This window comes from Bos taurus, chromosome 23 (genome assembly GCF_002263795.3).
Source record: "Bos taurus isolate L1 Dominette 01449 registration number 42190680 breed Hereford chromosome 23, ARS-UCD2.0, whole genome shotgun sequence".
In the NCBI taxonomy this organism is placed as follows: Eukaryota; Metazoa; Chordata; class Mammalia; order Artiodactyla; family Bovidae; genus Bos; species Bos taurus.
In genome coordinates, this window is record NC_037350.1 from 7,399,441 (window position 1) to 7,422,896 (window position 23,456).

Consider the following 23,456-nt stretch of genomic DNA (forward strand, 5'->3'; position numbering starts at 1 on the left):
ATCAGGGGTGTACTAGAAGGAGATGGAAACAACGATTGGGGAGAGAACCCTAGAAATCATGTAGTCTTGGAAATGGGGAGGAGATGTCAAAGGCTATTCATGGTGTGTAGGGCCCATTTTCCTGAATCTTCAAATCAGCAAATACGTAGGAAAATAGAAACAATCTGTGAAGCTGGAAGAGTGGAGAGGTGTGAAGTCAGTTCCCAAGCTTGCCCCTGTGACCTGAATGCCCAGGCTGGGATCAGGGGTGTCAGTACCACAGGAAAAGTAACTTAAGAGAGGAAGGTATGTCTGTAGACATGGCGGGCCTTGATGTTTGGAAGGGGGATGATTCCTTGACCCTGCCAGAGAAGCTGGTTCTAAATCTGGAGAGAAAATGTGCGGAGGTGGGGAGGGCTGCGACCCCGCCTCCCTACCCAGGATTGTAGTTCCACACCGTCTCAGAGGTGGCTGAGAGCAGAGGGCTGGGGGTGTTCGGTGAAGCGCTCGCTGCCCGCTCACCTCGAGAGCGGGGCTGCATCTGGGCAGTGTGGCGCCAGGCTGCGGAGGGGTCCCTCTCCAGGAGGGACCAAAGCTGCCCCCGGCCGCGCTTCGGCCTCTCTGACCCTCACACTTACTGTTTCTGTCGCCATATGCGCCCCCAGCTCCTGCGGCTGGCTCAGCCTCGGCCCTCCTAGCGGAGGGGTCAGCCTGGGGGTCTGACCTGCTGACCCAAAGGGCACCCCACTGCACGCTTAGCATTTCTCGCTGGCGCCCTCTCGTGCCCACCACCCTCTGTGCGGCGGACACGGGGAGTCCTCTGCAGCCCTGGTGGCCGGGCGCCCACCCCTGAAACCGCTCACCCTGCAGAAATGGACAACACCGGCTTCCTCCTTCCGGGAGGAGCCCCGTCTCCCCTTTCCTGGAGCCTCCATCCTGGCTCCCTTTCTCTCCTACTTCAGGCATCCTGGGGGGAGACGCCCCCGGGATGTGAAGGCGACAGGAAGGTAGGCATCTCTCCCGGGGTTTCGAAGGAGAGAAACCCGATGGGGAGGAGTCGAGGGAGTACCGAGTTGGGAGCCGAAGAAGAAGAATCTGGAATGAAGCCGGCTTGTTTTTGCTTCCAGGGGCTGCCTGCAGCGACCGCCCCCCCGCCCCCTCAGCCAGCCCGCCCGCCAGCCTGCTCCCCGCCCTCTTGCTTCGCCCTGGAGCTGCAGCGGCCGCCCGGTCCCTTCCCTCCTCGGGCCCCAGGCCCCACCGCCCCACCCTCGCCCTCTGCCTCTCCCGCTCCGATCGCCCGCCCTGCCCTCCTCCGCCCCCGAGCCGCTCAACTTCACAGGCCTGCCTTCTCTGTGATGACTGCATGTGAGTGCCGGGCAGAGCTGTCGCCCCAGGGACATCTTCCTTGCCCACAACAAAGAAAAAGTGACTCCCAGCCCTGATCCCACGCCTCTCTTCCCCAGTGTGGGTGGAAGAGGGTGCAGGAGGTGCCAGTTCTGTCCCTTCCACCCCCTGGGTTAGTGCCCCAAGTCCTTCAGCCTCTGCCAGTTTGACCCGCACCTGTGGGTGAGGCGGAGTGAGCACCAAGTATACAAAAGGAAGCTTGACTTTTGTTAAACGAGAAGATACAGAGGAAAGGAGGCGAATAACAGATTGTGGTGCAGATCCCTGATGGCTGCTTACAAACCATGCAACCTTGCTTCAGAAAGGGCCTTGTGAGGCGGGACCTGCATGTGTACAAGGCGGGACCCTCCTTGTCCAGTCTGATGTGCACGGGGTGTGTGTTGGGGGATGCAGAACCCCTGTGGTAGATTGCTCTGGTGCTTAGAGGATGAATGACAAGTGGTCCCTGCAGGAGGGGTCCCAGACGTGGTGCAGAGTGATTAAGAAGAGCTGGAAACTTCAGGGTGGTTAAGGAGAGCTTCACAGAGAAGGTGCCTCCAGGGAGGGGACCTGGGGGGAACGGAGGAGCGAGGGGAGCCTCTCTCTCCCCTCTTCTTCCTCTCATTTTATCGTTTCCAGGCTTCTTGGTCCCCAGACCATAGCAGATTATGTATCTACGTGCAGAAGCTGAGCCCCCGAGCCCAGGGCTGCAGGAGACCCCTGCCCAGCTGAGGCCCAACCCTGAGGCCTCTGTTGTTGCCTGGCTGCCGCCCAAACCCTGGCAAACTCCTCACAGGAACCCGGGGCTCCTCGGGACAAGGCAGAAGTCACTGAGGCCCTCGGCCACCCACTTGGCGGGGGGCGGGGCTCAGCCTGCCTGTACCACCTCTGTCCCTCTGCCCACCCCCACAAGCAGCTGCTCTCACCTTCACCCCCCTCCTGGGGGCCCAGGCAGAGGAGGAGGAGGCAGGACAGACACCCGGCCCCCCATCTGCTGTCACCCCCCAGCTAACCCTGCCCCACCACGAGGCCCTGTCCAGCCTGGCCTGCGGACCTCCTCTTCGCTTGCCCCAGCCCTCCCAGCACTGCCTGGCGCATGTGAGTGAGCGGCCCTTTCCCTGCCCCCTCCCACAGGAGACAGGCCCTACCGCTCGCTCAGCCTCCATGCCTCCACGGCTGTGGCTTCGCTCCAAATACCCTTCTGCCTTGGCGACCATCCACGCCCAGTGGGAGGGACAGAGGAGGGCCCTGGGGACAGACCCCCCCAACAGAGTGAGAGCGACTGCCTCCTCGTGGGGGGCATGATGCAGCACGCTCCCCACTGCACCCCATTCTGGCCAGAGCCGCCACATCAGGCAACTGACTTGGAACTGCAGCGGCCCGGTCCACCTCACTTCTAGTTCACAATCTAATCCCCTGGGAAAAGTTTTTCTTAGGAAGGAATCTGTACTTTCAATCTCTTGTCCTCCATCTGAGAAGTTTAACCAGGCTGCCTGGGACCTGCTGTCATCTCGGATGGATTCGATTCCCTGTGATTTTTTTTGAAAGCATAACTTTATAGAGACAACTGAATCCCCAGAGATCTCCATGACAACACCCACCATCAAAATCCTTGTCGCCAAAAAAATCCCAACCAGCCCCATCACTCCCCTCAGAGGCTGCTGGGTGCTTCTTGCCCCCAGAGCTAAAGCTCCACCCAGCACCCCATCGGACGAGGCCATCTTCCTGTGCCCGCTCCTGGCCCCACAGGCCATGTCAGGGTTTTTTCTATGAGCTTCACCACACTTCTTGCTAAGAATAAAGCCCAGACAAAGGCTGCTCTTTCCAGCAGCACCGGGGGCTCAGGCACATATCCAGGGAGGCAGCATGGAAATGGAGGAGATGGAGACCAGAGGAGGAAGGAGCCAAGGGAGGTTGGAGGACAAAGTGGGAGGTTCTGGATGTGGAAAAAGTAGAACAGGGCTGTGTAGAAGACAGGCAAGAGACCCCTGGCCAACGCAAGCACTTCCTGGCGTTTGTACTTCTTCCACAAGACTACTCGCTTACTGTCTTGTTCATGTGCTAGGAAACTGGTTTTGAACAAGAATCAGCAGGGAGTCCCAGGAGCATCCCTCAAGATGGGCACCCTTGGGCCCAGCCTAGCCCTGCGAAGGGCACCATCATCACTTTTTTTTTTTTTTAAGATTTATTTATTTATGTTTGGCTGCGCTGGGTCTTCGTTGCTGCGCTTGGGTTTTCTCTAGTTGCGGCGATCTAGGGCTACTCCAGCGGCAGTGCACACTGAGCTGACTTCTCGTTTCCAGGCACAGGCTCTAGGCTCCAGGGCGTCAGTAGCTGTGGCTTCAGTAGTCGAGGCTCTAAAGCACTGGATCAGTAGTTGTGGCACATGGGCTTAGTTACTCCGAGGCATGTGGGATCTTCTTGGACCAGGGATTGAACCTGTGTCCCCTGAATTAGCAGGTGGACTCTTAACCACTCGACCACCCGGGAAGCTGTGTCATCACTGACCCTTGTAAAAGTTTCTGCTGGGGGAGTTACCCCTTGGGCAGCACCTTCAATAAATGTATTCTTACTGTTCATGTTCTAGGATAAGGTAGACCTTCATTCTTGTATTAACTTCCTCTTTACAAAGAATACTCTTTAGAACTTGGCAGATTTCTCCCAGTGATGTATCAGAGAAGCTGGTTATTGCCACACATAAGAAGGGATTACAGCTTCCTGGTGGTCTAGTGGCTAGGATTCTGCGCTTTCACCGCCATGGCCCGGGTTCGATTCCTGGTCAGGGAAAACTTTCTTGGAGAAGGAAATGGCAACCCACTCCAGTACTTTTGCCTGGAAAATCCCATGGACGGAGGAGCCTGGTATGCTACAGTCTATGGGGTCACAAAGAGTCAGACACGACTGAGCGACTTCACGTCACTTCAAGAAGAGATTAAAAAACCTTAGCAGTGAAAGGATCACTTGAGAGGCTGCTGGTCAGTTTCACCATTTCAGGAATTATGTGTTGAGTCCACCACATGTCACAACCTGGGTACCACAGACAGGTGTGTGATGTGGCCCCTGCCTTCAAAGAATTTGATCTCAGGGGTTCATACTGTCTCAGTATTGAATCTAGGATCAAGTCCTATCGGGGGTAGCCATTATAATATCTCTCAAGTCTGTTCACTCTTCTCCATCCCTCCACCTCCCTGATCCATCCGCCACCTGGACAGTCTGGCTCTTCTTTGAATCACGGAGATCGCTGGAGAGGCTGGGAAAGGCCTTCAATAAACAAGCAGAGGGCTGTGTGAGACAGACCTTTCTGAAATGCAAATCTGATGGTTTGGGGCACCTTGCTGAAGCACAGTCAATGGCTTCCCACTGACCTTAGGTTAAAGACCCAAGTCGTTAACCTGGCCGCTAAGGCTCTGGGAGGTCTGCCCCGCTGGCCTCCGCTCAACCCGCCTTCACTCAGCGCTTCACTCTGCCGCGTCCTCCTTTCTCCCGCTGCCTGGACCCTCTGCCTGAAAGTCTCCTTCCATTTCTCTTCTAAGTTAGCTCCTGTTCATTCTTAAGTCTCCGCTCCTTTACCTTTACCATAACCTCAGGGAAGGTACCCAGACCCTCCTTTCGGGTTAAATTCCCCTCTTCAGAGCGCCCAAGCCGAGGCGCGCTCCTCCTCCAAGGCGCTGGGCGAGGTCGCAGGTCTACATTTTGGGGGGATTATTTGACTGGAGTCTGGCTCCCCTGGAACGTAAGCTCCCTGAGGGCAGGAGCCGTGACTGCGCCTGCTCCTTCTCAGCATTCCTGGGACCCGGAACTGGACACTGTGAATACTGAGTTGAAATGCCGGTTGGAAGGGTGCATGCGCGCCTGAATCTGGGGCAGGGGCTTGCGTATTTCAGGATCTTAGAATGGACTGAGGCAGTGATTGTCCAGCAGCTGCAGCCCAGAAGTCTCATTTCCCCAACACCGTTCCTTCCTGCATGTTTCCTGGCATCATCCATCTCCACCCTAGGGTCCCCGTTCCAGCCTTCTCCACCTTGCCCGTGAGATCCCTTCCTCCTTTAACTTAAAAATAATAATAATAATAATTATTGGAGTATGATTGCTTTAGCGTTGTGTTAGTTTCTGCTGTGCAACAAAGTGAATCAGCTGTGTTTGTGTGTGTGTATGCTTACTCAGTCGTAGCCGCTCTGCAATCCCATGGGCTGTATGTATACATATATCCACGCCCTCTTCAGCCTCTCTCCCACCCCACCACCGCTTTGACTTTCTAATGCTCCTTCCTGGTTTTGCCTGGTTGGCTTCAGTATAATGTGGCAACAGGAGAGGATTCAGAACCAGAAATCTGGGTTCAATAACTGGGTAAAAGTATTAGTGATGTGACCTTCAGCTGACTTTTAAACCACTTTGAACCCTAGCTTTCTTATCTGTAAAATGGGAACATCAGAATCAAGCAAGATGGAGAAACTGGAAAATCTGAAAGCACCATCACCTAGAAATACTAGATTAAAAGTAAAAAAAAAAAAAAAAAAAAATTAAATGTATGACTGAGTTCTCAAAGGGAAAGTAAAATCCTTGGTCCAAAAACAAAGAGGAAACTCAAAACCAGTGAGCTGCCTGTAGCTAGAGTTCTAAGGAGGGGGCAGGGAAGGAACTGGTTCTGTTAACTAAGGGCTGTTTATCAGCCCCCCAGGGACAGATGAGATCTTGATCCTGAAGAGGTAGGCAAATTAGATAAAAGGCAGCCAAAGTTGACCCAAGAAGAAATAGAAAGCCTAACAGATCTATAAATCCTAATAAATTGAATGGGAAATTTTATGTATGCGTACACACACACACACACACACACTACCCAAATGGTTTGTGTAAGTATTATTCTGCTAACTCTTGAAGGAACTGTGTATTTATTTACATAGACTGTCTTAGATAATGGAAAAAGAGGACCAACTGAACTTATAGGAGTGAAAATCCTATAAAATAAATAAAATATTGCTAAATAAAATATTAGCACACCGAGTCCAGCGGAGTTTATGCAAGTACATGTATATATGCATGTGTGTCTATGTGACTAAGCAGTGTTTATTCCAGGAGTACAAGGATGGTCTGCTTAAAAATCTGTTAATGATATTTACAATATTGACTTATTAAAAGGAAAAAATATGGTTATCTCAATAGGTACAGAGAATGCACAGGAAAATGTTTAATACTATTGATTTTAAAAACAAATCTAGCTAACTAGGAATAGAAAATAACTTCCAACATTAATACACAGATCCTAGTTTTTACTGTTCTTACTCAACTTGTGCTGGCGAGATGGGGGGTCTGAACTGACACAATAAGAAAAAAAAAGAAAGCCATCACTGTACACAGATGATTGCCTATTTACAAAGAAAACTTATGAGAACCCTCAAACAAAAACTAGCACATGGCTTTCTGGAGGCAAGATGAATAGTCAAACACCAATATGCCTATACAACAGCAATAAACAGAAGATTGTGTTTTAAGAAAATATCATTAGTAATAGCAATAAAATTTATGATACTTAGGAATAAATATAACAAGATATGTGCATGATCTTTATGAACAAAATTATAAAACTCTTTTGGAGAACATGAAAATAAGACCCCCCAGAAAAGAAAAGTACACCATGCTCATGAAGAGGAAACTTCAATATAAAATTGATCATTTTCCTCAGGTCTGTAAATCTAGTACAGTTCTATTTGTACTAGATAGATATTTTATTTAACAAGCTGTTCTTAAAATTTTTGTAGAAGGGTAAATGGCCAAAAAAGAGTCAAAACAAGTTTGAAGTGGAAGAATACTTGAGTGTTTGCCTCACCGTATATCACAGCTTTAAAACTAGAGTGATTTTTGTTAATATATTTGTTTATTTATCTGACTGCACTGGGTCTTAGCTGTGGGATGCAGGAACTTTCAGTTGTGGGATGTGGGATCTATTTCCTGACCAGGGATCGAACCTGGTTCGATCCTGTGTTGGGTGCATAGTGTCTTAGCCCCTGGATCACTAGGGAAGTCCCATAACTCTGGTGTGATTTAAAGTAGTGTCGTCCTGGCATATGGACAAATTAGACCTTCAAAGATATGAGGACTTAGTACAGACAAAACTGACGTGTGGAAAAGGACGGACTATTTCTTAATTTGTCTGGGGTTAATTGTCTATCCCAATAAAAAACAAAATAGGTTCCTGCATTACAACACATCCAAAAATAAATATCAGATAACTTAACAATATGTGAAAAATAAAACTTGAAATTCTTTGAAGAAAATACAAGAGAATATATTGACAATATCAGCATAGGGCAGGATTTCTTAAATAAGACCAAAATGCAAAGATGGATACATAAGCTACTTTAAAAAAATTTTAAACTTCGATGAGACAAGAAACAGCATAACAAATAAAAAGACAAGCCACAGACTTAGAGACTATTTACAATCTATATGACCAGCGAAGGATGAGTATTCAGGATTTATAAAGAACTCTTGCAGGGAATTCCCTAACAGTCCAGCAGTGAGGAACCTCCACTTTATCTGCCATGGGCTTGGATTCGACCCCTGATTGGGGAACTAAGATCCTTGCAAGCCACACGATGTGGTAAAAAATAAAGCTGAAAGAATTCCTTCATACCAAGCAAAATCAATGAAAGGGGAATTAAAAAGAAAAAGAAAAAACCCTTGTCGATCAACAAGAAAAGAACAAGACAGGGAGAAATGAGCAAAAGCTGTGACTAGGCAGATCACCAAAGAGGAAGACCAGATGGCCAATAAACATCAAAAGACACTCAACATCCTTAACCCAAACTGTCTACTTCACTGTAGCAATAACATTAAAATAACTCTGATAACAACAATTGTTGACAAAAATGTGGGATAATAGGAACTCAGCCATTTTGGATCGAAGCGTGAACAACTATAACAGATTTGAAGGGAGATTTGGCAACACTTCAGGCTGTAAATACACATACCCTAAAACCCAGCGACCTGGCTTCTAGATGTATTCCTTAGGAAAACATTTCTCCATATGCACAAGGAAGCAAGGGCAAGAATGGGCATGGCAGTATCATTTGTTTGTCCAGAAAATGTGGAAACAATCTAATCTATCCTTAAGATAAAGGAATGCATAAATAAAGTACAGTTTATTCTTACAATGCACTGCTACACAACAGTTAAAATAAGTGAATTATAGCTATGTTTACCAATATTTGAGTAAAGGAAAGTTGCAAAAGTGGATGTTACAATTTATTTTATAATAAGGTGGATGTTGTATGATATTTATGAGTTTAAAAATACACAAACAGGGACTTCTCTGTTGGTCCAGCGGCTAAGACTCCATGCTTCCACTGTAGGGGGCCCGGGTTCGATCCCTGGTTAGGGAACTAGGTCCCACATGCTGCAACCAAGCATTCGCATAGCACAGCTAAAGACCCCAAGTGCTGCAGCTAAGGCCCAGCACAGCCAAATAAATAACATACCAACAATGATACATGTTTTAAAAAGCATATTTTTAATATTTTATTTATTTACTTATCGGTGAGTTCTAAACTTGATTTACTCAGGGGAGATTTTTGAGCTCCCTTCCAGATTCAAAAAAAAAAAAAAATTTTTTTTTACCATTTTAACTTTTTATTTTATTGGAGTATAGCTGTTTAACAATGTGATAGTTTCAGGTGGACAGTGAAGGGACACTGCATATACATGTATCCATTCTCCCCCAAACTTGCAACAAACATATTTGTCAAAGTACAAAATATGCATGGGAATAATTTCTAATGACTTCAGAATGATAATTACCACCCAGGAACAAGAGAAATGGGATGCATTTTGGCTGTAACTATAATGCTTTTAAAAATTATTTTGAAAGAATAAGATAGAGAGGAACAGAGGCAATGGGAAAATGAGGGTTTGCTTAATTGGGTTGCTGATTAAATTCTCCCCACCCTCCAGAAGTGTGTGCTTCGGAATCTAGCAGAGGCTCAACCTCAGCCTTTCACAGGCTTCAATTGTAGTCATCTTTTATTTCCAGGATATAGAGCAAGAGATTGCAGAAGCATTTCCCTGGGGCCAGAAGAGTGTTAATTATGAGCAGATGTTCGGGGTTTCAGGGTGTGCTGTGCCAGAACTGAGGGCTGGATCCCAAGTGACAGAGGTGCCCAGGTTTGTCTCATAAATGCTGTATGTGATAGAGGAGGTCCTCTGAAGTCTGTGGACCAGGGCAGGACATCTGTGGTCCAGATCTGAGGAGACACTGTTTGTGATCATATTCGTATTCACTTCAAATTCACTTTCACATATTCACTTTTGAATATGCTAAGTTTCTGGGACCTTTGAGACATGCACGTAGGGATGTCAGGTAGGAAATCAGATCCACAAGTCTGGAGACCAGAGGAAAGACATACATTTGAGAGTGATCAGCTGATAGCAACTGAAACCAAGGCTCAGTCGTGATGGATCCCCTGGAGGGAGAATGTAGCATGAGAAGAGGAGGGGTCCAGGGCACACGAGCCTTGAGCATCTGGCTCAAGGCTGGCCAGGATGGCCAGACAGAGCAGGATGAGGACACAAAGGTGCAAGGAGCAGCCAGGGGGAGAGGAGAAACACAGGAGAGCCCTCAGTCCTGAACACCAAGGGAAGACCAGACTGTGCTTCAATAAAGAAATGGCCCAAAGTGTTGAATACTGGTGAGAGGTCAAGTAGAAGACAACTGAAAAATGGATTTAATGACATGAGGTTCACAGAAAATGCACTTGCCTGACTTGGGAGGGCAGACACCAGCCAAAGTGTGTTAAGGAAAGAGTGGGCATGAGGCACTAGAGAGAGAATTTCCCCCCAGCTTTTCATTAAAAATTTTAAACATGTTCAGTTCAGTCGCTCAGTCGTGTCTGACTCTGCGACTCCATGGACTGCAGCACGCCAGGCCTCCCTGTCCATCACCAGCTCCCGGAGCTTGCTCAAACTCATGTCCATTGAGTTGGTGATGGATACATGTATATGCAGTGTCCCTTCACTGTCCACCTGAAACTATCACATCGCACCATCTCATCCTCTGCCGTCCGCTTCTCCTGCCTTTAGTCTTTCCTGGCCTCAGAGTCTTTTCCAATTAAACATGTGGAAATGTTGAAACTATAGTACAATGATCAGTTGTGAATTCGCCACTGCACTTAATGTAACAACTGTTATCATTTATACATACATGCCTGTGCGTGCTCATTCGCTTTAGTCGTGTCCGACCCTTTGCAACCCTATGGACTGTAGCCCACCAGGCTCCTCTGTCCATGGGATTCTCCAGGCAAGAATACTGGAGTGGGTTGCCATGCCCTCTTCCAGGGGATCTTCCCGACCCAGGGGCTGAACCTGAGTCTCCGGTGTCTCCTTCAATGTAGGCAGATTCTTTACCGAATATTCTTTACAGAATATGCTTAGAATATACTTAATATTCTTTACAGAATATACTTTAAAGAATATACTAAAAAAAAACCCAACCCAAATTTATTTTATATATGTCTTTTTCAAGTCAGGATCTGATCAAGGTATACACGCTATAAGTGTGAGGCTGAATGATGTACCAGGAACAGTCAGAGGAGGAGGAGATGAGGTGGAGGAGGCTTTGGCTTTGGGGGTTTTACTTTGGGAGGAAGAGGTTGAAGATTCAGGAGGGGGAGTGGGGTTAATCAGGAAGATGAGAGGCAGTCACAGGGAGAAACCGGCTTTGAGCAAGAGGAGGCCAATGCCTCTGCTCCTGGGATTCTCAAAGTGGGGTCCCCAGCCAGTAGCATTGAGCATCACCTGGAAACTAGTCACAAATGAAAATTCTAGCCCCACCCACCCAACACTGAATAGGAAACGTGGTTTTTTCCCCTTCTTTTTTCTTTTCTAAATTATGAAAGTATGATAACACATTTACAGGAGACTTGGAAAATACAGAACAGAGTTACATATGGTTCCAATATATATTACAATTATTTTTTAGGTAGATAAATTAAGAATTTCTAGTTGGTGTTTCAATATCAAACTCTCAAAAACGAATAGAATGAATAGACAGAGAAGTAGAAGGATACAGTAGACCTGAAAAGCACTATGAACCAATTGAACATACTTAAGATGTATATGATTTTCACACAACAGCAGGATACATATTCTATTCAAGTTTCCATAGACTATAAAACAAGAGACACTGGAACATGTCCAGGGACATAAAATAAGGTGCAAAATTTCGTGATCTAAAGATATTGAAATCATACAGAGTCTGTTCTCTTAACACTGTGGTATTACGTTAGAAATCAATATCAAAAGATATTTGAAAGTAACCCACATATTTTCAAGCGCAGTCCAAGAGAGATCTTTGACATAGCCATCAAAAGACTAAATAAAGTTAAAAGAAAAACACAGACGGTGACTACAGAGAAGAAATCATTTAAATGAAAAATGAATGTCAAAATGAGAAATTAATATCAAAGATACTTTAAACATCCTATATATTTGGAAATTAAATGTTTACTTTTAAGTGATGGATGTATCTAAGAAGCCGTAATGGGGAAAATTAGAAAACATTCATAACAGAATAAAAATGAGAACAGAATTTCACAGAATTTGCTGCATGCTGTTGAAGCTGCTCAGTGCAATTAATACAATATGGAATCTTGACTAGGGCATGAAAACAAATTACGGACACCACTGTAAAATTTTGTGAAATTTGAGCAAAATCTGTACTGTACTTATACTGTATCACACGTTCATTTCCTGTTTGTTTGTTTGTTTTCATTTTAAACAACATCATTGTTGTTGTTCAGTTGCTCAGTCGTGTCTGACTCTTCGTGACCCCATGGACTGCAGCACGCCAGGTTTCCCTGTCCTTCACCATCTCCTGGAGTTTACTCAAATTCATGTCCATTGAATCAGTGATGCTATCTAACCATCACGGCCTCTGCCACCCTCCTCCTTTTGCCTTCAATCTTCCCCAGCATCAGGGTCTTTTCCAATGAGTTGGCTCTTTGCATCAGGTGGCCAAAGTATTGGAGCTTCTCAATTAATCCTTCGAATGAATATTCAGGGTTGATTTCCTTTAGGATTGACTAGTTTGATCTCCTTGCTGTCCAAGGGACTCTCGGGAATCTTCTCCAGCACTACAATTCAAAAGCATCAATTCTTCAGTGCTCAGCCTTCTTTATGGTCCAACTCTCACATCTGTATATGACTACTGGAAAAACCACAGCTTTGACTATATGGACTTCTGTTGGCAAAGAGATGTCTCTGCTTTTTAATATGCTGTCCAGGTGTGTCATAGCTTTTTTTCCAAGGAGCAAGCATCCTTTAATTTCACGGTGGCATTCCCATCCACAGTGATTTTGGAGCCCAAGAAAATAAAATCTGTAACTGCTTCCACTTTTTCCACTTCTATTTGCCCTGAAGTGATGGGGCCGGATGCCATGATCTTAGTTGTTCCCACATTGAGTTTTAAGTCAGCTTTTTCACTCTCCTCTTTCACTGTCATCTCTTGACTTTTTAGTTCCTCTTCACTTTCTGCCATTACAGTGGTATCATGAGGTTGTTAATATTTCTCTCCCAGCAATCTTGATTCTGGTTTGTGCTTCATCCAGCCGGGCATTTCACATGATGTACTCTGGATATAAGTTAAATAAACAGAGTGACGATATACAGCCTTGTCTTTTTCCTTTCCCAATTTTGAACTAGTCAGTTGTTCCCTGTAAGGTTCTAATTATTGTTTCTTGAACTGCATACAGGTTTTTCAGGAGACATGTAAGGTGATCTGATATTCCCATCTCTTTAAGAATTTTCCATAGTTTGTTGTGATCCACACAGTCAAGGGTTTAGTGTAGTCAGTAAAACAGAAGTAGATGTCTTTCTGGAATTCCCTTGCTTCCTCTCTGATCCAACAAATGTTGACAATTTGATCTCTGGTTCCTTTGCCTTTTCTCAAACCTGCTTGTAAGTTCTCTGTTCATATATTGCTAAAGCCTAGCTTGAAGAATTTTGAGCATAAACTTGCTCGTATGCAAAATGAGTGCAATTGTATGGTAGCTTGAACATTCTTTGGTATTGCCCTTCTTTGGAATTTGAGTGAAAACTGACCTTCTCCAGTCCTGTGGGCACTGCTGAGTTTTCCAAATTTGCTGACATATTTAGTGCAGCACTTTAACAGCATCATCCTTTAGGAGTTTAAAAAGCTCAACTGGAATTCCATCACCTTCACTAGCTTTGTTTGTAGTGATGCTTCCTAAGGCCCACTTGACTTCACACTTCAGGATGACTGGCTATAGGTGCGTGATCACACCATCGTGATTATCTTGGTCATGAAGATATTTTTTGTACAGTTCTTCTGTGTATTCTTGCCACCTCTTCTTAATATCGTCTGCTTCTGTTAGGTCCTTACCATTTCTGTCCTTTATTGTGCCCATCTTTGCATGAAATGTTCCCTTGGTATATTTAATTTTTTTGAAGAGATCTCTAGTCTTTCCCATTCTATTGTTTTTCTCTATTTCTATGCATTGTTCATTTAAGAAAGCCTTCTTATCTCTCCTTGCTATTCTTTAGAACTCTGCATTCAAATGGGTATATCTTTCCTTTTCTCCTTTGCTTTTCACTTCTCTTCTTTTCACAGCTATTTGTAAGGCCGCCTCAGACAGCCATTTTGCTTTTTTGCATTTCTTTTCTTGGAGGTGGTCTTGCTCCCTGTCTCCTGTACAATGTCACAAACCTCCGTCCATAGTTCATTAGGCACTCTTGTCTATCAGATCTAGGCCCTTAAATCTATTTCTAACTTCCACTGTATAATCATAAGGGATTTGATTTAGGTCATAGCTGAATGGTTTTTAAGTCTGAATTTGGCAATAAGGAGTTCATGATCTGAGCCACAGTCAGCTCCCAGTCTGGTTTTTGCTGACTGTATAGAGCTTCTCCATCTTTGGCTGCAAAGAATATAATCAATCTGATTTTGGTGTTGGCCATCTGGTGATGTCCATGTGTAGAATTTTCTCTTGTGTTGTTGGAAGAGGGTGTTTGCTATGACCAGTGTGTTCTCTTGGCAAAACTCTATTAGCCTTTGCCCTACCTCATTCTGTACTCCCAGGCCAAATTTGGCTGTTACTCCAGGTGTTTCTTGACTTCCTACCTTTGCATTCCAGTCCCCTATAACGAAAAAGACATCTTTTTTGGGTGTTAGTTCTAAAAGGTCTTGTAGGTCTTCATAGAACTGTCCAACTTCAGCTTCTTCAGCGTTACTGGTTGGGGCATAGGCTTGGATTACTGTGGTATTGAATGGTTTGCCTTGGAAACTAACAGAGATCATTCTGTCATTTTTGAGATTGCATCCAAGTACTGCATTTCGGACTCTTTTGTTGACCATGATGGTTACTCCATTTCTTCTAATGGATTCCTGCCCACAGTAGTAGATATAATGATCATCTGAGTTAAATTCAACCATTCCAGTCCATTTTAGTTCGCTGATTCCTAGAATGTCGACATTGACACTTGCCATCCCCTGTTTGACCACTTCCAATTTGCCTTGATTCATGGACCTATCTTTCCAGGTTCCTATGCAATATTGCTCTTTACAGCATCGGATCTTGCTTCTATCACCAGTCACATCCACAACTGGGTGTTGTTTTTGCTTTGGCTCCATCCCTTCATTCTTTCTGGAGTTATTTCTCCACTGATCTCCAGTAGCATATTGGGCACCTACCGACCTGGGGAGTTCATCTTTCAGTATCCTATCTTTTTGCTTTTTCATACTGTTCATGGGGTTCTCAAGGCAAGAATACTGAAGTGGTTTGCCATTCCCGTCTCCAGTGGACCACATTCTGTCAGACCTCTCCAACATGACCCACCCGTCTTGGGTGGCCCCATGGGCATGGCTTAGTTTCATTGAGTTAGACAAGGCTGTGGTCCATGTGGTCCATATTATTACAGTGATAAAAGATGCTGATCAGTTTTCACAATCAATAGCCAGACCAAAAAAAAAAAAAAATGATAGTTATAACTATCAGGTTGTAACTTGTAACTATCAAGTTGATAGTTGTAACTAGTTGATATTTATAACTATCAAGTTAATGGGAACATGATTAACCTAACAATATAAAATAATTATGTACAGTTTGGGAGATTAAGTAACGTGTTAAGTAGAAGTGCATAAATGCACATGTTTTCATCCAGTCTGTGTCTTTGGTTGGTGCATTTAATCCATTTACATTTAAGGTAGTTATTGATGTGTATGATTCTATTATCATTTTCCTAATTGTTTTGGGTTTATTTTTTTTTGGTCTTTTTCTTCTCTTGTACTTCCTGCCTAGAGAAATTCCTTTAGCATTTGTTGGAAAGCTGGTTTGGTGATGTTGAATTCTCTGAACTTTTTCTTGTCTGTGAAGCTTTTGATTTCTCTGCCAAATCTGAACAAGAGTCTTGCTGGGTAGAGTATTCTTGGTTGTAGATTCTTCTTTTTCATCACTTTAAATATATCATGTCATTGACTTCTGGCTGGTAGAGTTTCTGTTGAGAAATCAGCTGATAACCTTAAAGGAGTTCCTGTGTATGTTATTTGTGATTTTCCTTTGTTGCTTTTAATATTTTACCTGAGTCTTTAATTTTTGTCAGTTTGATTCCTGTCTGTCCCAGTGTATTCCTCCTTGGGTTTATCCTGCCTGGGACTCTGTGCTTTCTGGACTTGGTTAACTATTCCCTTTCCCATGTTAGGGAAGTTTTCAGCTATTATCTCTTTAAATATTTTCTCAAGTCCTTTCTCTCTCTCTTCTCCTTCTGGGACCCCTACAGTGGGAATGTTGGTGCATTTCATGTTGTCTCAGTGGTCTCTTAAGCTGTTTTCATTTTTTTTTCATTCTCTTTTCTATATTCTGTTTTGCAGCAGTGATTTCTACCATTCTGTCTTCCAGGTCACTTATCCATTCTTCTGCTTTAGTTATTCTGTGATTGATTCCTTCTAGTGTATTGTTCATCTCTGTTTCTTTGCTCTTTAGTTCTTCTGGGGCCTTGAAAAGTGAAAGTGAAAGTTGCTCAGTGAGTATCTGACTCTTTGTGACCACATGGACTATAAAGTCCCTGGAATTCTCCAGGCCAGAATACTGGAGTGGGTAGCCTTTCCCTTCTCCAGGGGATCTTCCCAATCCAGGGATCGAATCCAGGTCTCCCTCATTGCAGGAAGATTCTTTACCAGCTGAGCCACAAGGGAAGCCCAAGAATACTGGAGTGGTAGCCTATCCCTTCTCTAGCAGATCTTCCCCACCCAGGAATCGAACCAGGGTCTCCTGCATTGCAGGCAGATTCTTTATCAACTGAGCCATCAGGGAAGCCCATTTCTGGGTCTTTGGTAAACGTTCATTGCATTTTCTCCATTTTTTTCCCAAGATCCTGAATCAGCTTCACTATCATTATTCTGAATTCTTTTCCTGGAAGGTTGCTTATCTCCACTTCATTTAGTTATTTTTCTTGGATTTTATCTTACCCCTTCATAATCCTCTACCTTTTCATTTTGATTAACTTTCTGTGGTTGTGGTTTTCATTTTGGCTGCTGCAGGATTGTAGTTCTTGCTTCTTCTGTCTGCCCTCTGGTGGAGGAGGCTAAGAGGCTTGTGTAAGCTTCCTGAGGGGAGGAACTGCAGTGGGAAAAACTGGATCTTGCTCTGGCAGGCAGCGCTGTGCTCAGTAAAACTTAAAAATTTTACTCAGTAAAATAAAATCTGATTTTCTGCTAATGGGTGGGGCTGAACTCACTCCCTCGTTATTTGCTGGGCCTGAGGTAACCCAGCCCTGGAGCCTACAGGCTCTACAGTAGGGCTAATGGTGGCCTCCAAGAGGGCTCAGGCCAAAGGACACCCCCTAGGACTGCTACTGCCAGTGCCCGCGTCCCTGCAGCAGGCCACTTCTGGCCTACGCTGCCACAGGAGCCCTTCAACACAGGCAGGTAGGCCAGCTCCCGTCTCCTGTGGGGTCACTGCTCTTTTCCCCTGGGTCCTGGTGCACAGGAGACTGTGTCTGTGCCCTTCAAGAGCAGAGTCTCTGTTTCCTCCTGTGGAAGTCCTGCAGTTAAACCCCCCTGGCCTTCAAAGTCAGATTTCCTGGGGATTCCTAATCCCTTTGCTGGATCCCTAGGCTGGGAAGCCTGACATGGGGCTCAGAACCTTCACAGCAGTGGGAGAACTTCTTTGGTATTATCGTTCTCCAGTTTGTGGGTCACCGACCCAGCAGGTATGGGATTTGATTTCATGGTGATTGTGCCCCTCCTACCATCTCCTTGTGGCTTTGCCTTTGTCTTTGGCTGTGGGGGTATCTTTTTAAGTGGGTTCCAGGGTCCTCCTGTTGATAGTTGTCCAACAGCTAGTTGCAATTCTGGTGCTCTCACAAGAGGTAATGAGTACACGTCCCTCTACTCCACCACCTTGAACCAATCTCAAAACATGTTTTTTTTTAATACTTATTAATTTTTTAAATATCTATATGAATGCATCTTTAAATCTGCAAACAGTCCATATCTATTAAAAATCCTCTGACTTTTAAAGGTCAGAATCCCAGAATCTGCGTTTTAATGATATTTTCTAAAGGGATTGTTATCATTTTCTGTTGCCATAATTTTATTATTATCTTGGTGGTGGTGGGAGGGTGGTGGGCAGGTCGTGGGCGGGTGGTGGGCGGGTGGTGGGAGGATCGTGGGCGGGTCGTGGGCGGGTCATGGACGGGTCATGGGTGGGTCGTGGGAGGGTGGTGGGGTCGTGGGCGCGTGGTGGGAGGATCGTGGGTGGGTCATGGGCGGGTCATGGGAGGATGGTGGGAGGGTGGTGGGCAGGTCGTGGGCGGGTGGTGGGAGGATCATGGGCGGGTTGTGGGCGGGTGGTGGGAGGATGATGGGAGGGCAGCACAGCTCTGTAGTATTAGCATCTGGCCGACCACCACTGGGATTCCCGCCTGGCCCGGTGGAGGTGGTGTTTTTGGAAGAGGGAGGAGGGGATTTGAACCTGGGGGCCCATAAACACATCCCTTCGTGGCCTGTATCTGTTTCCCCATTCCTAGCAGCCCCTTCTCTGGAGCCGAGTTCATGGCTTGAGGGCTGAGGATGGTGGACACACCAAGAGGCGTGCCTCCTCCTGCTTCCGCTGATTCTCCTCCTCAGCCTTGATCACCTCCTGTCTCTTCATATCCTGGCCCTGCTCAAACCTGCTGGTCAGGTCCCTGGGCGGTTTGATGGCGTACTTCTTAGGGGGTGCCTTTTCCTCCTCCTTGACACTCTGTCACAAGACAAGAGAAAAATGATCGGCAGCCACTCACACTCTTGCTCCTGGAGTCTGCAGGCTCTCTGACCCCAAACACAGAAAGAGCCTCAGCTTCAGACCTGTGACTGTGGGCATGTCCTCCCATTTCCCTAACCGCAGCATCTTCTGCAAAATTCAGTGAGAACCGTTTCCCCAGACTTGATCTGCCAAATGCAGACAGGCCAATGCCTGTATGAGTTGCCCATCTAGGCCGGAGCTCAGGAGGTGTGACTTCTGTTCTTCATACCCCACGGCCTAGACTAGCTACGATGTGGATCTGATTTAGAAAATGGGGCAAATTGTCGGGAATCAGATTTTCCGGATTTTACCACTGCAGGGCTTCACATGTTGACTTGAAGTGAGAGTTTCCTGGGCTCGGAAAAAGAACAAAGCCTGTGTGTGTGGGGGGGCACGCGCGCGCGCGCGCGCATGTGTGCATGAGCGTGTGTACACAAATGTGTGCTAGGTGGCCAGAAAAATGTCCAGGAAAAGAAACCACAGAAGCTGCAGAATGGGGAGAATATCCTGGGTTTGCTTCTCCTGGGTTTAAATCTCCTGGGTTGCTTCCAGCTGCAACTCGTGAACAACCACAAGATTCTCCCCTCAACGCGAGATGAGGCCGTTTTCCAGAGCAGTGTCTCGAGAGAAACCCCACGTTCCCTCTTGAAATGCAAAAGGGTACTTGACACCCTTGATGCAACTCAGGAAGGTCCCCGAGATACCCGTCCCCACTAGAGAGGAACCCTGAGTTTCACACCACAACTCAAAAAGAGCCCCGTTTTCCCCCTCCTCTAATCGAGATGAGGGTCGATTCCCCTGCTTCGTCGGGAAAGGAATCCCGACGTTGCCGTCGGCCCTCAGGGGGAGGCCAGTCTCCCCTTGAAACTCGAGCACATTCCCAGGAGTCGTGCCTCAGTTCGAAAAGACCCCGATTTCCCCATCCACTCCAGATAAGCCTGATTCCCCTGCATGGACTTGACTGGAACCCAGAAGATAGACTCAAAACACGAAGGGAGGGGTGACAGCCCCATGGAACCTCGAGAAAAAGCCCCAGCACCCTGTGTCCACTGGACAGGAAGCCTGACACCTCTTTTACACCTCGAGAGGGAAGTTGAATTCCATGTCTCCACACAAGACGAAGCCTGACTCCCCTGTTGAAACTCCATAGGAACCCCGAGATCCATGTCAGGACTGAAGAGGAACCCTGAGGTTCCGGCCTCAACTCGAGATGAGGCCCTATGCCCCTGCACCAACTGCAGAGGAATCCCGAGAGGCCCCTCGCAACTCAAATGGAGACTTGACTATCCTGAGGCAATATGAGTGGGTTTGAGGTCCCCGTCGCAACTCGAGAGGAACCCCAAGTTCCCTGCCACGACTGGAGAAACCCCAGGAGATTCTCCCCTCAACGCGAGATGAGGCCCCTTTCTGCTGCCGTGTGTCAAGAGAAATCCCACCTTTCGTCTTGAGCCTCGGAAGGGTACTTGACACCCTTTAGGCAACTCAAGAAGTTCCCCGACATACCCGTCTCCACTCGAGAGGAACACCGAGTTTCCCACCACAACTCAAGAAATAATAATATTATTATAAGTATTATAATTATAATAATAATTATTATATAATTATAATTATTATAAATAATAAAATTTATTATTATTATTATTTATTATCTGCTTGCTAATCATTTTGTTCTGTTCATCGGACCAGGAATTCCATGTGTTCTCTCATTTTTTCATTTTCATTCATTCTCTCATATTTTCCAGCATTTGAAGTGGTGTCTCTTGAACCACATCCTTGATTGGATGGCCATGTTCCTCCTCAGGGATCCTGAAATTCCCTCATGTAATGGTTAGCACTGTGGATTCCGAATCCAGGAAATATGTTTCAACATGCCCTCCAGGCAATTTTGATGCACCAGGTTGGAACACCGTCACTCTTTTCTGAAGGAAGAGGGAAAGATGAGCACAGGTCCTTGTGAATTTGGTGACAGGTGGTCGAAGGAGTCCACCTCTAACGGCTTCAGCTTTCTCTGTGGTGTAAAAGCAAGATCACCACATGAATATGAGGTGAGAGACAGAGAGGCACCTCATCGGCTCCAGGTTCAGGGAGTTTAAAGTGGTCAATGACCAGCCTGGTGTGGCTGGGTCACTAGGCAATGCCTCGTAGGGACCACGAATGAGGAGTGGTGACCGTTTCCTGGCTGGAGACTTCCTCCGTTTCTTGACTTGCAGAGTAAAATCTTGGAGAAAAGAGATCATTAGGCTCACCCAGGGTTGAGATTTTTGCCTGAGACGTATGAAGGATGAAAACACACTAGTGCGAGGGAGTTCAGGAGAGTTGATGGCAAGAGAGTTGATGAAATGAAGAAGCACAGACGTGAAGCTGCATAAGGCAGGGCTGATGCAAGAAGGAATGCTCCGTTGACCTGGAGGTCCTAGGAGACTGAAAACTGGTCATGAGAGGAGCAGAGACGGATGGGAGGAAGGATAGATGGGAGCTGAGTGATTCTGGAAGAGCTGCTTCAGATGACAAGGGCCAGGGCGTGACAGTGTGAAGCAGTGGCTGAGCTGAAGTGGAGACGGTCCAGGTCATGAAGTCACCAACGTGCTGAGGAGCTAGGTGGGGAATGGGTCCTCTCCTCGGATGATGAGATGGAAAGAGGCAGTCTGCTGAGTGCCAGTGGCCCCCTGAGTGAGGCAGTGAGGCAGACAGTAGCCAAAAGGAAGGAAAACGGCAATTTAGCCCAACAGTTGGGCCTCAGAGGCCGTGAGTTATTTTATACTAGAAACTGGGGGTGGAGGATGAGGGTCTGGAGGCAGCCGTCTGAGGGGGAAGAAAGGACCCTCATGTATGAGAAAACAAACATCTCTCATTTTAGAAGCCTGCAGAGGAGGTGGTACCCTCCAGGGAGAGTTCAATTTCAGTGGAAGTCAGGAAGTAAGGGAGCACTCCAAGGAGAAGTGAGGGGTAGGAGGAGGCTCCCAGCTTATTAGAGCGCGTGTCAGCGGGGCAGGGGGTGGGTCGGAGCCAAAAAGCACAGTCTTGTGGAAACAGTAATGCCGTAGAGTAGGTGGGCCAGGGAATGTACAGGCAGGCTGGATATCATCTCATCAGTCTCTGGGAAACTGTGAGAAGTGGTGGTTCAGGATGCGGAGCAGACCTCCTAATTCAAATCCCAGCCTTGCCGTGCAAGACTTTGGTCAAGGGCTCTGGACCCTCATTTTCACATCTGTAAAATGGGGATAACAATAGTTCCATCCTCACAGAGTTGCTGTGAGCCAACCTGTGATTCAATGACTTAGTGTGTTAAACACTGAGAACAGTGTCTGAACAGTTGCCTCAGATAACTTGGTCGTGCTCCCAAGCCTGGTGGAGCAGGCTCTTGGCTCTCCTGGCCCCTGCCCTGTGCTAGGTAGGATAGCGACCCTTGGATGGAAACAAGGAGTTTGATGAGCAGCTGCAAATGCAAAAATGACTTGAAGATCAAAGACATCCAAGAGGATTCCGGTAGAAAAAATGGACTCTTTGGGGCCAGCAGCCTGGGGACACTGCCCACACAGGGTCTGGATGGAAGGCTTGGTTCCTCAAGACCACAGAAGGTTTCACTGCTACATATCAGGCCAATTATGGCTTTTCTAATGATATCGTGGCTAGCTCTACTGCAAAAATACAAGACCTCAACGCTGGAGATGCAGAGGAACTTCCGCAAAAAAAAACCCTCAAACCCACTGATCCCCAAAAGAGGGGAGATAAAAGAAAGAATCGAGATGGTTTCATGTTGATAAAGATAGAAATACAAATGTATGATATATCTGACTTGCCTCCAGACATTATAGTGTGTGAAGTTACACAGCTGACATCCAAATTTTGCATTATTTTGAGAGATCCTCAGAAGAATTTAAAGTCAAGTTTTGTGTTTGTTTTTTTGTTTTGTTTTGTTTTTTACAAAGATAACCAAAGAAATCTTAAAGGAGACAGGCTATGCTGTTATTTGAAGAAGGGATCTTTGGATCTTGCATTAAAGCTCTTTGATGAAGATAAAATTAGAAGCTACAGGCAGGGACAGACTGGGAGCTTGGGGTTAGTAGATGCAAACTGGTATATATAGAATGTATAAACAACAAGGTCCTACTGTGTAGCACAGGGAACAACATTCAATATCCTGTGATAAACCACGATGGAAAAGAATATGAAAAAGAATGTGTATGTATGCGTGTAACTGAATACTTTGCTGCACACACCATGGTAAACCAACTATACTATCTCAATAAAAATCACAAAGTGGCAAAGTTTCAGCTGAAGCTATAAGTTACAAAGTGGCAAAGTTCCAGCTGGTGCTTCAAAAAAGAAGTACAAAATCTACAAGTAGAAACTGTCTCTGCAACAGAAGCAATTGGACTGGAGACCTGAAAGGAGATGGGCCAGCCGGAATGTACCAGGAGTGAATTGTCATCATCAAAAATATATGTCATCCAATGGATCTGGAGGGTGTTCCACTGGTGCTGAAGGAGATCAGAGAACACCTTTGAATAGAGTGTTCAAAGGTCAGACAAGGTAGGAAGTTCCTTTTCTTTAATAGGCATGCAGCTGGGATGGACTTCCTGTCCTTGAGGAATGCAGAGAAAGCTTGCTGTTGTAGTCAAACCCTTGATGGAAGGGGGTCGGATGGCCATCAAAGCACTGCAGCAGGTGGGATTACAGACTATCAGGTTGAGGAGACCTCAGGAGAGAGGGGGAGTTGAGGGTAAAGGGAACTCTCCACAGACTGTGTGTGTTTATGTAACTGAAAGTGGTTCATTCCCCTGTGTGTGGTGATATACCAAG

At 46.1% G+C, this 23,456-nt stretch overlaps 1 pseudogene; it reads left to right on the forward strand.

Annotated features, from left to right (window-relative positions):
* Window positions 1-21,283: 21,283 nt before the first annotated feature.
* On the forward strand, window positions 21,284-22,989 carry LOC100139414 (HIV Tat-specific factor 1 homolog; annotated as a pseudogene).
* The last annotated feature ends 467 nt before the right edge of the window (window positions 22,990-23,456 follow it).